Source organism: Ailuropoda melanoleuca, chromosome 18 (assembly GCF_002007445.2).
Source record: "Ailuropoda melanoleuca isolate Jingjing chromosome 18, ASM200744v2, whole genome shotgun sequence".
Taxonomy (NCBI): Eukaryota; Metazoa; Chordata; class Mammalia; order Carnivora; family Ursidae; genus Ailuropoda; species Ailuropoda melanoleuca.
The window spans coordinates 13242338-13259492 of record NC_048235.1 but is presented as its reverse complement, the minus strand read 5'-3'; the positions used below and the strand labels follow the sequence as shown (position 1 = coordinate 13259492).

General features: G+C 40.6%; 1 long non-coding RNA gene across 1 annotated transcript; it reads right to left on the bottom strand.

Moving 5' to 3' along the window:
- Positions 1–1899: 1899 nt before the first annotated feature.
- On the bottom strand, positions 1900–17153 carry LOC117797103. The gene is made up of 2 exons (XR_004621991.1): positions 16677–17153; positions 1900–2327 (listed from the first exon to the last, which is right to left on the bottom strand). It is a non-coding gene; the product is annotated as an uncharacterized LOC117797103 (long non-coding RNA).
- Positions 17154–17155: the final 2 nt, after the last annotated feature.

The following is a 17155-nucleotide window of genomic DNA, read 5'->3' as shown; positions in this document are numbered from 1 at the left end:
AATGACTGTAATGATTTGTTGATTGTTCATTCCAGGGAAAGAACTGTGTGTTCCTCTAGCTAAAGGCCCCATTTTATTGATCTTTCTATTCCAAGGGCCTAGAACAGTGCCTGACCCATGGTTCATTTCAGTAATGTTTGCTGAATAATACCTGGAATATTTAAAATATTTTTCTAAGACCTTGTATCTGGAGGTCAAATTTTTGATTTTTTCAGTGCTAGTACATAAAAGGTGTTTACTCATAACTATAAAGATGACATTTTCATTTCTGAAGAGAAGGACCAAATCTACAAGGTTATTGTAGCATTGATTATAAGGACGGGTAGGTGTCTATTCTTAGGTTTGTAAATGTTTCCTGGTGGCACTAAAGGCAGGGCCCACTCCTGGGTGTGTCTCCCTACCTCCACCACTGGGTGTCAGCACAGATAATGAAATCAATGCCTTTACACCTTGCGGGATCCCTCCACACCAGTTTACAATACAAAATAACCGCTTGACAAGATCATTAAATCGCAAATGGTTGCAATATGCAACCATTTAAGGTTTTAGGATTAATTTTACCAAATCTACAGAAAAACCCAATATATTATCTTAGGCTATAATTCTATGGCAGAATCTCATCTGTTAAGTGAGGGGTTAGTCCTTCCAGCTCTAAGATTGATGGTTTACAGGGTTGATCCTCTCTCTGCCGTCCACCCCATTTTTGGTTTTTAAATTGGGGAGGTAGGGGCGCCTGGGTGGCACAGCGGTTGAGCGTCTGCCTTCGGCTCAGGGCGTGATCCCGGCGTTATGGGATCGAGCCCCACATCAGGCTCCTCCGCTGGGAGCCTGCTTCTTCCTCTCCCACTCCCCCTGCTTGTGTTCTCTCTCTCGCTGGCTGTCTCTATCTCTGTCGAATGAATAAATAAATAAAAATCTTAAAAAATAAATAAATAAATTGGGGAGGTAAATAGTAGATGGTTAGGTTCACCTTTAGGTCATGAGTGGCTCCCTCACACAGGGGCGAAAGTCTGGGCCCTACGGTCTCTACTCAGCGCCTGATAGTAAAAGCTGGTGCAGGGCAAGGTGGTTCCAGAGGCCAGTACTAAGCTGGCTTCAGAGGGCTTTCTGCAATAGGGTACCCCTGACAGGGCTAGGCTGTGCAAGAAGTGGTGTTTGTTGGTCTTGTCAAAAAGCTCTTTCCCATTGGCTTCCACGAACTGTACATTATGCACCCTGTAGGAAGCTGACCTTAAGGCCCTGGCTCTGGACAAGGCACCCAGGCAAAGAAAGCAGCCCCTGGCCTGGTCATGGCTCTGGAAGGTCTGTGTCCCTAGTTTCTGAAGCTTAAATCTGGATGACAGTCTGGCCAGAGGAATATGTTTATGAATCTCATGTCGAAACTTTGAAGTGGGGACTGTCCAGGATATTCTGGGATATGCAACCCTTAGCCCAGCGGTCAGTTGCATAAAGGGCCATTTGCACTTTATCTTGCTCATTGTAATCTTTGCTGTCAAAATTACTAACAGCTTTTTGCTTCTGGTCTGCTTCCCTTCCTTCTTCACTTTCCATAAGCAGATGCCTCCATCCTGCCTCCCAATAGGCTATGGTTGATTTGGGAAAATTTAGCCATGGGAGTGAGTTAGACATTCAAATAGAGGAAAGGCCAAAGGGACCACCCCCTCAAAGGAACAAAAACACCACTACAAATCTCTCTGATAGGAGTTTAGGTTATAATAGAAACGTGTTGGAGAATACTTTTCACCTTCAGACAAGTTCTTAAATGATTGTTGATGAAGGACTCCAGTGAGCTTGGGCTGATCATGTGGTTGTACTTGTAAGGGGCTGGTCCTTTTATTTCTTAGATGTGTCCCTTTACTCTGTTGAGTATCCCAAAAAGCAGAGCCTGAGGCACAGACTTGAGTGTGGGGCATTTATTTGGGAAGTGATTCCAGGAAGCAAGAGTGAGAGAACAGGGTGAATGAGTCAGGGAAGGAGGAACAGCCAAGATAAGGGTATGTTGTTGAGGTGGCTGCTCTGAGCAGTGGGCTTGTTTCTATCAGGTTCTCGAAAGAGGCTCAGGGAATGTTGTCCAGATTTGTCTACCTGAAGCAATGGGTTGAGCATTTGCCCACCTGCTTCTGTCCTGTATTAGTTGAGGCTTCCTCAGAGACGGTTAACTCAGAGACATTTCTGGTCTGCATTTGTATGCAGGCAAACTCCTCCAGCGTTGGAGATGGCCGTGGGGCAGAAAGTTGAAGTAGCTTGAGCTTGTGCTGGCAGCACAAAAGAAAGTCTGTGCTTCCATGGAACTGTCCACTGGGGCTGAGCCTGAAATGAGAAGTGGGCTGAGAGGACATGACACACCGTTGGGCTGAGCAGTTGACTTGGGCAAGAAGGCCCCAGCCTAGACCCTGTGCTTTAGAAGATGCCTCTCTGGTCTTCCCCTGACTGCACTCCTTCCTACCTGGAGCTTGCACCCTCTCTTCTAGACCACACTCTGGGTAGTCAGGTCCCTGTCCAAATGGCCCTGAGCCTGCAGGGCCTCTTCCCTGGGTCCATCTTCAAAAGACAGACTGTGCTTGCCCAAAGGATACCCAAGGTACTGCTGTCTGAAGGGAGTGAGGATGCGTGGCTGGAGCTTGAACGAGGCCTCAGGAGTCCACATAGGGGGATGCAAGGACCCTTATGTGAGGAACAGTGCTGGGGTAAAAGGGAAGGGGATCGGCTCAGGGCTGGGGGCCAGTGTTCCCTCTGTCACCATAGTCCTGTACAGAACACCAAGGTGTCTGAAAATTCTAAGTTCAACCTTGGCTTTATAGGTCATTACCATGGTATATTTGTTAAGATTTAAGATAGGAGAGTAGAATGTGCTTCATTTAACAATTTGTTAGCTTAATTTATAACTCATAATTATCTAGACATAAGGCAAACGTGGGCTGGAAGTCAAGTTCCATTATATTCCAATTCTTGTGGCCTTGAACTAAGAAAAAGGGACCTTGGAAAATAGGCTTTATATGCTTGGATGATTTCATAGAATTCCCAAGTTATTTGCTTCTGTAATGACTCATGGTTGTTACTAAAATAAACTTTATATTTAAAAAACTGGGGATATTATTTAGGTCAGCAATTAGAAGACACTAGACTCAACATTTTGGTCAATCAAAGGATATAAATGACTAAAAGCAGGGGAATTATTACCTGAGGGTTGAATCTCAGAATATTACATGTGAAAATTTTCCTGAGACTCAGTGCTGGCTGCAGGGGGCGCAGGGGAGCTCCAAAGCCATTGCCTATCTGGAAGAGTAAGGAATGTGGGAAGCGAAGTGGAGAAATGGGCTCTGTTTTAGGCAAAGATGAATCTTACAAGAAGAGAAGAATTTTAGAAGAAAAATAAAAAGGTGGATTGTGTGGTTGAAGTCAAGGGGATTGCAGAAACTGAATGGCCAAGAGAAAGAACCAATTTAGCAATGTAAAACTCCGTATCAGAAATTGGACCCATATCTTACACCATATACAAAAATCAACTCAAAATAGATAAAACTTAAATGCAAGATCTGGAACTGTAAAACTCCCAGAAGAAAATATAAGGGAAAATCTTCATGACATTGGCCTTAGCAATGATGTTTTGGATATGACCACCCCAAAAGCATAGGCAACAAAAGCAAACATAGACAAACATGACTACATCAAACTAAAAAGTTCCCACACAGCAAGAAAAACAATGACTGAGTGAAAAGACAACCTATAGAATGGGAGAAAATATTTGCAAACCATATATCAGAGAAGGGGTTAATTTCTGAAATATTAAAGGAACTCGTACCACTCAGTAGCAAAACAAAATAAAACAAAAACAAACCCAAATAAACCAATTTTAAATGGGCTAAAGACTTGAATAGGCATCTCTCCAAAAAAGACACACAAATGACCAACAGGTATATGAAGAGATGCTCAGTGTCTCTAATCGTCAATGCAAGTCAAAATCACAATGAGATATAATCTCATACCAATTAAGAAGGTGATTATAGGAAAAAAAAGAAGAAAAGATAGCAAGCATTATTGGGGATGTTGAGAAATTGGAACTTTGTACACTGCTGGTGGGAAAGCAAAATGGTGCCGCTGCTGTGGAAAACACTTCCTTAAAAAATTAAAAATAGAATCACCTTAAGATCCAGCAATCTCACTTTGGGTATTTACCCAAAGCATAAAAATCACGATCTTAAAGAGATATTAGCATTCCCATGTTCCTATTCACAGTAGCCCAGACATGGAAATAATCTAAATACTCAATACAAGTAAATAGATAAAGAAAATGTGGAATATCCATACAATGAAATATTATTACGTCTTTAAAAAGAAGGAAATCTTGTAATACACGACACCATGGATGAACTTTGAAGACATTACGCGAAGTGAAATAAGCCAGTCACTAAGGGATAAATATTGCATGATTCCACTTACATGAGGCCTTTAAAATAGTCAAACTCATAGAAGAAGGGAGTAGAAAGCAGAATGGTGGTTTCCAGGGGCTGGAAGGAGGGGAAACGAGGAGCTGCTAATCAATAGGTATGAAGTTTAAATTACGTGAGATGAACAAATTCTAGAGGTCTGCAGTACAACACTGTGTCTAGAGATAACGATACTGTAAAGTACACTTAAACCTCTTAGGAGGGTAGATCTCATGTTAAGTGTTCTTACAATAATAGAATTTTTTTTAAAGATTTTATGTTTAAGTAATCTCTACACCCAATGTGGGGTTCGAACTCACAACCCCGAGATCAAGAATCACATGATCTTCTGGCTGAGGCAGTCTGGTGGCCCACAATAGAATTTTTAAAAAAATCACATCAATGTCATTTCCTTTCACATCTCCTATGTCTGCTATATTTTTTTTTGAAGATTTTATTTATTTATTTATTTGAGAGAGAGAGTGTGTGTGCACAAGCAGGGCGGGGAGGAGCAGAGGGAGAGAGAGAAGTAGACTCCCCACTGAGCAGGAAGCCAAATGTGGGGCTTGATGCAGGACCCTGGGATCATGACCTGAGTAGAAATCAAGAGTCGGACACTTAAACCACTGAGCATCTGATGCTTAACCAACTGTGCAGGTTAGCCTGTTTGGTATTTTTTAAAAAGTGGCTACGAAGTAGCTATCTCTGAGTCTATTATTACTATCATCATCATCATCATCATTATTATCATCATTAAACAGTAGATGACAATTACCAGGTGCTCACCATGCAACTAACTCTCTTCAAAGAACTTCACATGTATTGTCTCCAACCGTAAGTGTTAGGTATTACTATTACCCCCATTTATAGATGAAGGAACCGAGGCCTAGAGAGTCTAAGTAATTTGACCATGGTCCAGCAGCAAATAAATGATGGCTCCCAGATGCAAATCCAGGTAGTTTTCTTCTATTGTATGAAATTCAGTATTTTTCTATCTTCATTCTGTGGTAAATATACCTGTTTCCAAAAGGGTTTTGAAGCTGCTTTAAAAAAAATTTTTTTTAACTTAAAGATTTCAAAGCTTAGCTGTTAAATAAGGGATGAATTCAACAAGCATTTGATGAGGACCTACTGTCTGTTAGCACTGTGAGATGCTTAAGGATGACACAACCGTGAATAGGCGGGAGTTAATAATTCATACCTGAGTCACTGAATAGATTATAACACAAGGCAGAAAGTCGCAACTGTTCAAAAAGAAGAGGTACAAAGTGCTATGAGAATGCAAAATTCAGTAGGGTTATCTCTCTGGGTTGTGGAAGGATTAGGAGCTGTCCAAGAAGAAGTCACTTTGCTCCTGGCTGGGTTTTTAAGGATGGGTAAGGTTTTGACAGTTGGAAACTGAATTTTGAGGTCCTGGCCATCTCAATAGATTGTACTCATATGTATTTTTATATCTAGCAAGTTTTATTCTTAGTACATATTTTAAAAGTACTTATTGAGAACCTACTGTGTGCTCTGTGCTTAGCTAGGCATTAGGGGTACAGGGAACACATGACGCACTCTCTGCCCTCAAATAACTTATAATCTGGAATAGGAAACAGATATGTATATAATATAATGTGATAGACATATGCAGCAAGTAAACCATTTTCTAGTCTATTCTATAGAATATGAAAGTATTTCCTCCCTCTTCCTAAAAAAAAAAAAAAATTACATAAGCTCAGAAGAATTTTCAATTTGTAATGTTCATATAAACTGCAGTAGCATCTGCTGGTGAAATATTGTTTTGTAACTATTAGAATAATCCAGACACTAGAGAGAAAATCCCATTATTTTAGAACTGTAAAAGGTACTGTCCACAAATCTCAGAAAAGGAAAGAAAGTTCTATGGTAGAGGAATAAGATGACATCCAAACTGTTCCCTTAAAGCTCTAAAAGTTCTAAAAATATCTTGTGGGCATAAAGCTCCAAGTATATGCCAACAAATCCTTGTGACATAAAATTGACACCTTTCTCATCCACTTTTTAACAACAGAAATTTCAAATCAGTCTCTACCAAGACTGTTCTTTTTTTTTTTTTTGAAGATTTTATTTATTTATTTGACAGAGAGGGGGAGAGAGAGAGAGCACTTGTAGGGGGAGTCGCAGAGGGAGAGGGAGAAACAGACCCCCTGCTGAGCAGGGAGCCTGCCATGGGGCTTGATCCCAGGACCCCGAGATCATGACCTGAGCCAAAGACAGACACTTAACTGACTGAGCCACCCAGGTAACCCCCCAAAGACTATTCTTGATAGTAGCATATTTCCAATTTCGTAGTGCTAGCAAAAAAAAGGTGGAAAGGGGACCAACATTTGTTGAATGCCACCTGCTCTGAGGACTAGGCACTGCCCATGGTATTTGCTTTCATTCTCTTTACCCCCACATCAACCATGGTTTTAGTCTCCTTTTTGCAGATGAAAAAATTCAAACTCTTTGAAAGTACATAATCTACCCAGAGTCATGCAGTTCATATGTATAAGGGCTGGAATTATAATCTAGTCTCTTTGATTCCCAAGTCCTACTCCAAAAAGTTCCTAGTTTATTTTGCAATCAATGTAACTGAGCTATTTCTGCCCTAAAATAGTAAGTACGAATAATGGTCTCTATACCTCAACTTAACATCCATGGATCTGCTTTTAGTATTTATAGGTGTCATTACAGTACAACAATTTGCTTTTATTTGAATAGCAGTCATTATACCACTCAATCTAGAGATTTGTGATAGTCTGGTCTAAATTGAATGAAAGCTAATAGGTTCTTTAAGATTAACCTGGTATGTAGTTTTACGGCAACTCCCCGACATTGTCAATTTCACTGAAAAAAGAAAAAAGATTAATCTAGTATGGTATCATATGATAGAAATAAGTTAAATTGCTTTGGAGTTGCTACTGCTGAATTTAAAACTAGTCAAGATGAAGCAGATGTTCAATATGGAGGTTACTCAAAACGTTAAAAATAGAACTACCCCACGACCCAGCAATTGCACTACTAGGTATTTATCCAAAGGATGCAAACATAGTGATTTGAAGGGGAACCTGCACCCCAATATTTATAGCAACAATGTCCCCAGTAGCCAAAGTATGGAAAGAGCCCAAATGTCTACGGACAGATGAATGGATAAAGAAGATGTGACATATAGATATGGATATAGATCTGGATACAGATAGATATAGATATAGAATGGAATATTACTCAGCCATCAAAAGGAATGAAATCTTGCCATTTGCAATGATGTGGATGGAACTAGAGGGGATTATGCTAAGTGAAAGAAGTCAGTCAGAGAATGACAAATATCATATGATTTCACTCCTACGTGGAATTTAAGAAACAAAATAGATGAACATATGGGAAGGGAAGGAAAAATAAAATAAGATGAAAACCATAAGAGACTCTTAACTCTAGGAAACAAACTGAGGGTTGCTGGAGGGGAGGGAGGTGGGGCATGGGGTAGCTCTATTTTTAACCTTTTGAGGGCACGTGATATAAAGAGCACTGGTGTTATATGCAACTGATGAATCACTAAATTCTACTCCTGAAACTAATAATATAGTGTATGTTACTTAAATTGAATTTAAATAAAAATTAAAAAAAAGATGAAGCACATGTTCAAAAAGATCTCTATAATTTTTACTTGAATAATACATTTTTTTAAAAGATTTTATTTATTTATGTGACAGAGAGACAGCCAGCGAGAGAGGGAACACAGCAGGGGAGTGGGAGAGGAAGAAGCAGGCTCCCAGCGGAGGAGCTTGATGTGGGACTCGATTCCGGAACGCCGGGATCACGCCCTGAGCCGAAGGCAGACGCTGAACAACTGTGCTACCCAGGCGCCCCAAACAATACATTTTTTTGATCAAACAATATATATGTTTATGTATGGGCAAATAAAACTGATCTTAAAATGCTAATGTCATTTCCTCTGCTATATTTTGAAACAAAAAACCTCCCAAAAAACAAAAAGCCAAAAACATGATGCTGGACTATTGACTATTGGACAGCAACACAATGTTTCAAGGAAACCAACTGACTTGAATAAGTAAATAAGATTCTCACAGATGGGGGCACCTGGGTGGCTCAGTCAGTTAAGCATCTGTCTTTGGCTCAGGTCATGATCTTGGGGTCCTGGGATCCAGCCCCGTGTCGGGTTCTCTGCTCAGCGGGGAGTCTGCTTCTCCCTCTGTCTCTCAAATAAATAAATAAATAAATCTGAGAAAAAAAAGATTTTCAAAGATGAATGAGTCATAAACCTGCATAGAGCATGGAACCATATTAGTGTGTTCAAACTCCAGCTGCCTCACAGTTTTGACATGAAGACTGAAGCATATATAAAAATAATCATATATTAGTTACATCTGATCTGGAAGTTTAGGTGCATCTGATCTGGAACTCAGCAGACTACTTCTATGAACAGTGTCCGTGTTAGTTTATTCTCCATATTCTTCCAAAAAATATCTAAAATCAACTGCTTAATTAGCTTTTAACAGTGTGACTTTGAGAAAAAAATGTATATATATTAGGTTTTCTACACCATACTTTTTTTTTCTTCCTAAAAATACTGTAAAAAGCAGCAAAAATTCTTGGTGGATTTACTTGCATATAATATTATTATTCTTTTATCTTTTGTTGTTTGCTTTTTGTTGTAACCACAAGGTTAACCTTCATACTATTCCACACTTCTAATACCTGCTTTCTTATTACTTTCCCTCCAGGATTCCTGACTCTCATGAAAATAAAAACAGGTTGCCTGGCTCAGTTGGCTGAGTGTCTCGCTCTTGACTTCAGCTCAGGTCATGATCTCAGGGTCATGGGACTGAGCCCCAGGTCGGGCTATGTTCTCAGCAGTGTATCTGCTTCTCCATCTCCTTCTGCTCCTCCCCACTTATGCTCTAAGTCTCTCTCTCTCTCAAATAAATACATAAAATCTAAAAAAAAAGTAAAAACAGACACAAATTGAGTTTTCATAGAGCTCCTAGATAAACTGCAAGAAAGACCCAAGCAAAAGAGACATGGTATTGTGGTGCAGGAGATGTGAGAAGACAAGAGGTCAGAGATTTTGCTGGTAATACTTTATAAAAAGTGTGCACAGCTAACTGATGGAAATTTGGCTACACCTTCCAACCAGGAACCTGGGTGTCACTAGACTGGCATGTAAGGAAGCAAAATTTACCACCCTAAAATGTGTCTATTTGGCATGTGGATTATTTTAAGCTGATTATTTTTAAGAACAGAAGGATCAGAACCTTTGGCCTTCCCCCTAACTGCCTAAAAAATTTTATTTTTTAATTGTTTATTTATTTTGCCTAAAAATTTTTAGATAGAGGACCAGCTGGCTCCAAGAAGGAAGGTACCACCATAGATAACCATAGTATAATATGAACAAGGTATGGTAGACAGGGAGTAACCTAGTAAGGCCTATTTGATCAAAGTCCTCTCTATGTCCCATTCTTTCTGCATGGCCTATCAAGTATTTGTTTACTAACCATTTGCTCTTTCCATTATTTCTGTGAATTGCCTCCTTCTCTCTGAAGCCTCAGACCCCCACCCCCTTCTCCTTAGTCCAGAATGATATATATACCTCATTTTGTCTGTCTTTGGATATCTCATGTTTATGTGGATTCCTCATATATATAATCAAATTTGATTTTCTCCTGTTAATCTGTCTCTGTCAATTTAAATTCTTAGACCAGTCAGAAGAAACTTGTGGGGTATAGGAAAAATTTTCCCACCCTAATAAGCACCAAGTCCCCAGTCACAATCATATTAGCTACACAGAAGTTTTGCCAGAAGAAAATCAATGTACAAGTAAAAGATGCTCTACAACAGATTGATTTTAGTAAATGTCCATCATACGTTTTCCCTCATACCCCTTAAATACCACAATGGACCCCTTTCATATCAAGGGTCTCATGTCCTCCCTGCCCAAGGTTTCCCACTGCCCCCACTTTTGCCTAGGTGGCTGGATCGCTACTGCCTCATGATCACACAGAGTGTGGCATCCCGCACTGGTGAAGTCAGCTTCCTCCTGGTTCCAGGCTTTCTTCAGTGGACACACGTGTCTGTGCTCTAACGATGAGAGAAGTCCCTTGCAATTAGGCTGGGGACATCATTAGCAAGTAGGTCACATCAGACTGGTTATCTTGTCCTCAGTGGAAACATTTCTCATCTGCCTAGAAGACTGTAAAGTAATAAAGCCCCGGGAGATTCAGAGCATTTAGAGACCTTCAGAGGCAAGCGATAATCACTATTGACTTTCCTGCCATATCCTATCCAGGTGAAGCTCTGTGTTTGCGAAGCAGTAGAAAGTCTATGTACCTTGGGAATAGCTTTCAATCTTCCAGAGGCAGCACAGGGGTGGGGTAGTTGGCTCTTAGCAGAAATGACTGGAAGATCAGCAAAGAAGGAACAAGACCCTAAAGGAAATACGTCTTTGACTGGCTGTCTATCCAGAGCCAAAGTCTTGAGGAAGGCAAAGAATATGCCCAGGAGGAAGTACAGCTGATTCAGTCTAAAGGGGAGGCCTTGCTCTCACCTGGGTCCCTCAGAGGGCAAGAATTTTGTCAAATCTCCTCAGGAGTTGATTGGAAGGTGTGAGCTTCTGCCCTAAACTTTCATATCTAGAGCAACCTGCTCCCATTGGCAGAGGGTAAACGAACTGAAATGTTAAGTTTGAATGTCTTAAAAGAGTGGGTTATAAAGGGCAACAGTGATCCAGAGGCCAAAGTGTCCTAGAGTCTATAATGAGCTGACAGCCTTTAATGTCTTAAAGTACACATTTTAATACAAAATTTCAGGAAGAGGTCAAACCCTTCTGTCAGAATAAGCAAGGGTTTTCCACCAGCGTGTTTACCACCTTGTATCCCTCAGCAAAGTGAAGCTCCCCCTTTTTCAATCTTCTAGACAAAAGCCTTCCTAATATTATTATCTATTATCCATCTTATCCTATTTCATCTTATCTCAATCTCATCTTCACACATTGTCTATTTGATTCCAAGAGGGCTTTGTATACTGAATGCCACTCCTGCACTTTGGGGATTCCAAAACAGACTTCTAGGACTGATTAGTAAGCTCCTGGCATGCCAAACCCTCTGTTTGCACCTGGAAAATTAATAATTACCTGAGTTTTCCATTCCAATTCTGAAATTATACTTATTCTCCACCTCAAAATGCATTTACCTCTGACCAAATCTTAGCAATTAAAAGGACCTCGTCCAGTGGTACATATGAGGCAGGAGATGTGATATTTTTTTAAAATTAAAAACTAAAAGTTTTCTGATACCCAAAACACAGGCAGCAAAAGAAAAAATCAAAATAAGAAACTTCTTTTTTTTTTAAAGATTTTATTTATTTGAGAGAGAAAGAGAGTAAGCTCGAATGAGCAGGGGGAGTGGCAGAGGGAGAAGCAGACTCCCTGCTGAGCAGGGGGCCCAATGTGGGACTTGATCTCACAACCCTGAGATCATGACCTGAGTGGAAATCAAGAGTCAGACACTTAACTGACTGAGCCACCCAGTGCCCCAAAATAAGACTTCTGTATATCGGGGCTCAGTCAGTTAAGCATCTGACTCTTGATCTTAGCTCAGGTCTCAATCTCAGGGTCATGAATTGAAACCCCGCATTGGGCTCCATACTGGGCATGGAGCCTACTTAAACCAAAACCAAAACCAAAACCAAAAAACCAAAACAAACCAAACCAAAACAAAACAAAAAACCCTTCTGCGCATCAAAGGACATTATCAACAAAAGTGAAAAAAGAATTCACGGAATGTGAGAAATTATTTGCAAATCATCTATCTGATTAGGGATTAATATCCAGAATATATAAAGAACTTGTACAACTCAACAACAACAACAACCAAACGACCAATTAGAAATGGGCAAAGTATTGAGTACATATTTCTCCAAAGAAGATATGCAAATGGCCAAGAAGTACATGAAAAGATGGTCAACATCACCAGCTACCAGGGAAATGAAAATCAAAACCATAATGAGATACAACTTCGCACCCATTAGGATAGCTATTATAAAGAAACCAAACAGACAGAATATCAGTGTTGGAGAGGATGGGGTGAAATTGGAACTCTTATACACTGCTGGTAGGGATGTGAATTGGTACAGCCACTGTGGAAAATGATATGGCAGTCCCTCCAAAAACCAAATGAATGGAAAGAAGGAAAGAAGGAAAGAAAGAAAAAGAAAAGAAAAGAAAGAAAGAAAGAAAGAAAGAAAGAAAGAAAGAAAGAAGGAAAGGAGGGAAGAAGAAAGAAAGGGAGGGAGGAAGGGAGGGAGGAAGGAAGGGAGAAAGGAAGAAAGGAAGGAAAGGACATAGAATTATTGTATGAGCCAGCAATTTCACTTCTGAGTATATACATGACGGAATTGAAAGCAAAGACTCAAATGGATATTTGCCAAACCATGTTCATAGCAGCATTATTCCTAATAGCCAAAAGGAGGAAGCGCTGACGTGTCCATTGACAGATGAATGGATTTTTTAAAAAAATGAGGTATATACATACAATAGAATCTTATTTAGCCTTAAAAAGGAAAGAAATTTTGATACATGCTACAATATGTATGAACCTGAACATTAGGCCAAATGAAAGAAGCCAGACACAAAAGGACAAATACTGTATGATCCACTTCTATGAGATACCTAGAGTAGCCAAATTCATAGAGACAGAAAGTGGAATGGTGTCTGGGACAAGGGGCTGTGTAGGGAGGGTAATAGGAGGTTATTTGATGGGTACAGAGTTTCAGTTTGGGAAGATGAAAATGTTCTGCAGGTAGTTGGTGGTGATGGTTATATAACAATGTGAATGTACTTAATGCCTCTAAACTGTATACTTCAGAATGGCTAAAATGGCACGTTATAGATATTTCACCACAGTAAAAAACGAAAAGATTTTTAAACCTTAGCAGCTTTAAAAAATTAATTAAAATAAAATAAAAATTAATTACAATGAAATTAAACTTAAAAGTAAAATGAATTCCTCAGGCCCCATATCTATGTGTCAAGTGTGCTATTTCTGCTACTCTGATCATCCCTCTGACTGCAAGTACCCATCTGTGGCCTTTCGGCTGGTTCATCAACATCACCTTGGATGAACATCCTTTCTTTTAATTTTCTTCCTCTAGCCCACCAGCTACCTCCTACATCCTGCAGACCACACCTGCCAGCTATTAATTATTGCTCTGCCCCTCCCCCAATTTCCTCGGCTCACCACCTCCTGGCGCTCTAGGCTCAACCTCTCTGCATTTGGACCTGTGGGTATTGGTATCTACTGACGTGGATAAGCAAGAAACAATTAAATGGATGTTTCTTTTTGCAGATGATCCTGGAATAGGAGAACCTTTGGGTGGTCTATCCATGTCCATTTATTCTTATTAGCATTGCAACAAATGTTTTGTGGCTTAGGATTTCAAAGAAAGGGAGTTTTATTAATTTATCAGCTGAACGAGCATTACAATAGATTATGCAGAGTTTGCAATTGTTTGGGTTTAAAGCACAGACAACGTGAAACAGTTAATGAAAAACTTTCACAAAACTTCAACTATTTCCAGCAGTTTAGCATGTGAGAATCACTTTTATGTGCTGACACCCCTGAAAATAAAATCATTTTTTACTTAAAGCCGTTCTAGTTGCTGTTTTAAACTTTATCCCAGGAACAGAGACGCTATTCAGTAAAGTGCAACTGCAGCCTTCTCAACAAAAAGGTTCATTAATTGTTACATGTTTTCTGGTGATGATTTTTTTTATTTGTGAATTTATAGTGATAGCTATAAAAGAGACTGTCGATAGTATTACTATAATTTACTTTCTAATAGAATGATTTTTATGTGTTAGTATTATAATATTTCTGAAAATATTAACAGAATTTATTTTGTGTTCTATAATGATACTGGGAAACTATTCTCAGCAATATTTTTCAGTGTTTCAGATTATTTTTTTTAAGATTTTATTTATCTGTTTGAGAGAGAGAGGGAGGGGGAGGAGAGCAAAGAGGAAGAGAGGGAGAAGCAGATTCCCCGCTGAGCAGAGAGCCTGATGTGGGAGTCAATCCCAGGATCCCGAGATCATGACCTGAGCCAAAGGCAGACACTTAACTGACTGAGCCACCCAGGTGCTCCAGTGTCTCAGATTATTAACAAAATTATCTGTGTTTTAAAACTATGGCATTAAAATATACCCTTAATAATACCATTATAATGTTCAGGTCTTTAAAACTTGTATGATAATGATACAAACATCTTTCTCTAAAAAGGAAAATCTTTATTTCTACCAGTATAGAGCCCTTCTTTGATTAGAACTGTGATTCCCGCAAGCTGGTACAGCCACTCTGGAAAACAGTATGGAGGTTCCTCAAGATGTTAAGAATAGAGCTACCCTACGACCCAGCAATTGCACTATTAGGTATTTACCCCAAAGATACAGATGTACTGAAAAGAAGGGGCATGTGCACCTCAATGTTCATAGCAGCAATGTCCACAATAGTCAAAGTGTGGAAGGAGCCAAGATGCCCTTCAACAGACAAATAGATAAAGAAGATGTAGTCCATATACACAATGGAATATTACTCAGCCATCAGAAAGGATGATTACCCAACATTTGCAGCAACATGGACGGGACTGGAGGAGATTATGCTAAGTGAAATAAGTCAAGCAGAGAAAGACATCATATGGTTTCACTCATTTATGGAACATAAGAAATAACAGGGAGATCGGCAGAAGGAAGGGAAAATGAAGGGAGGGAAATCAGAGGGGGAGATGAACCATGAGAGACTATGGATTCTGTGAAACAAACAGAGGGTTTCAGAGGGGAGAGGGCGGGGGGATGGGTTAGCCCGGTGATGGGTATTAAGGAGGGCACGTATTGCATGGAGCACTGGGTGTTATACCACAATGAATCATGGAACACTACCTCAAAAACTAATGATGTACTGTACGGTGACTAACAAAACATAACAAAATTTTTAAAAATGAAAATAGAAAAACAACTGTGATTCCCAAATTGTGAGCTAAAGCACCTTGGGGTGACTCCAGAGGCAGTGAGGGCCATTAAGTTTTTGAGGGACACAGTTGGACACCACATGAGCTGCTGCTATTAAGTTGTTTAGACCTAACTACTTAATAAGGGCAATTGTTAGGTGTTTCTTTTGGCCTCAGGGCAGCAGAAATCAGGGAAATCTGGGAATCTCTGGATTAGAAAGATGAGTGGACATAAGATAACTGAGAAGTACTTATTTAGTGTAACCTTGTCGTTTTATACAAGAGAAAACTGAGGTACCACAGCATGGTTAAAATCTGAAATCTGGTGAAGCTGAAACACTTAGCTTCCTGGTTCTCCTGCCAGGGCTGTAAGTCAAAAGATTTGAAGAACTTGAAGTCTGTTGAGGCTTCCATGCTTATGCTGCCTGTCTGCCTCGCTACTTTCCTGCCGCTAGATCCAAGCTTTGAAGCCCCAGCGTGACCATCTACCAGCTGAGTAGCTCAGGCCAAGTTCCTTGTTCTCTGTGAACTGTGGCTTCCTCATTTGCAAAATAAGTGGGACGATGATAATTGCTAGGTAAAACTGAGTCAGTTCTAGAATCAGTAGAAATGATGTGTTTGAAAAAAGACTTGTAAACTGCCAACCGCTTTAGAAATTGTTGGTTTTCATTAAATAGTATTTAAACATTTATGTTACAAGCACTGGGGAGACAAAAAGAAACTCGAAATCACCTCTATGTTTGAGAGGCTTATCTCTCCTGGAGGGGAGAAATAGAAATGATTTTAATAAAAATTGATTAATGTTACAATGAAGGTAATGACCAAGTATAATTCAAGTAGAGAAGAAGGTCCTCCTGAGGGGTTTGGGAAGACCTGGCAGAAGGGGCAGGGCTCCAGGTCTGACTTGGAGGGTGAGTAGGTAATGGATGGGGGAGGGAGAGTAGGCCACAGAGCGGGAACAGCCTGGCCCAATGAGAGAGGTGAAGGATTAGACTGCCTTCTGGATGGCACAGCATTCCATAGGGCTGGAGGGAGAAGGGCAGAGATGAAAGTACAGACGGGAGATTAACTGTGCGTGTTGGATCTTGGTTGTTCAGGGCCTGGTATTCCTTTCAAAGGACTGGACATTTCCCTGAAAACCCGGTGCAGTGCACAGCTCCTCCTCCCGACCTCGAACTCAGAAGGAGGATCCGTAAATCTCCCCAGTTTCAAAGCTGACAGCAATACCTTAAGTTGCTGGAATGTGGCTTTCATTTACTTCGCGGCCATTCAATTCTGTCACACACACTAAGTGTCATCTTCCTGTCAGGACGTTAAGGACGCTCCGGTGACAGTGCCTGTCCTCACTGAAGCCGACCAGGAGGCGCGCCAGCACCCTTCCTCACGGAGCGCCGGCGGAAAAAGGATCTTGTTATGGAATTCGTGATCAAGGGGGCCCCAGCTTCTGTGTCGGTTCCCTTACCATGTGCCAAGCAGGTAGCCCCATTCTCTGTGTGTCTCAGGACCACAACGTGACAAGCAGTGGCATCATCACAACCCAGGATGGAGACGGAGTCATGTTCTGGGGAGCTCTCTCTGCTGAACATACAGAAGGCCCTGGGGTCCCAGCTGCGGAAGAGACTGAGCTTTGAGAAGTCTGGCTCTTCCCTCCACAAGCAAACGGGCCCTGTGGAAGCCCCTGCGTACGGGTTCAGCCTTCCGGAAGC